The 507-nt window shown below is 61.9% G+C and overlaps 1 protein-coding gene across 15 annotated transcripts in view; it reads right to left on the reverse strand.

Annotated features, from left to right (window-relative positions):
- Positions 1 to 507, reverse strand: part of LOC119592636 (homeobox protein extradenticle-like) — a gene marked incomplete at its 5' end in the record, with an annotated part of 41,816 nt that overhangs the window by 40,490 nt on the left and 819 nt on the right.

Here is a 507-nt window from a genome sequence, read left to right on the forward strand (position 1 = left end):
GCCCGCGTCTCCTTCCCCATGCACGCAGGTGAATGGGGTGGCAACGCAAGACTTCAGGAGCGGTGGGCGGCGGCGCGTGAAAATCCCTAGCGTGGAATGGCACTGCTCGCCGCCCGCCGAATCTCCCGCACAAAACGAATGGCAGCACTTCATAACAGCCCCACTCAGCCCCGAGCCCACTCCATTACGGCCACTTCGCCCCCCGCCGCCCTCCCCCCGCGCCTCGATGCTCACTCCTTCGCCGGACTCGCCCCCCTCCCCAGCACCCTTCTTCCCTCAATGCATCCTCCACCCCACTCCTCCCCAACTTTCTTTACAATTCTCCCTCGCAGTACCCCCCTTTTCTTTACTTCCTTATGCCAGCCAATCCTCCTATCCTCCTCAGTGATGACGACGGCGGTGGTGAGGGTGGAAGTGGTGACGGAAATGGTTGTGGTGACGCGGGATCCATTAGCAGGACAAGGGTGGCGGCGCGTGTGCTCAATATCTCAACGTCGGGGGGGAAAG

The sequence above is a fragment of the Penaeus monodon genome, chromosome 30, assembly GCF_015228065.2.
Source record: "Penaeus monodon isolate SGIC_2016 chromosome 30, NSTDA_Pmon_1, whole genome shotgun sequence".
NCBI classification, from domain to species: Eukaryota; Metazoa; Arthropoda; class Malacostraca; order Decapoda; family Penaeidae; genus Penaeus; species Penaeus monodon.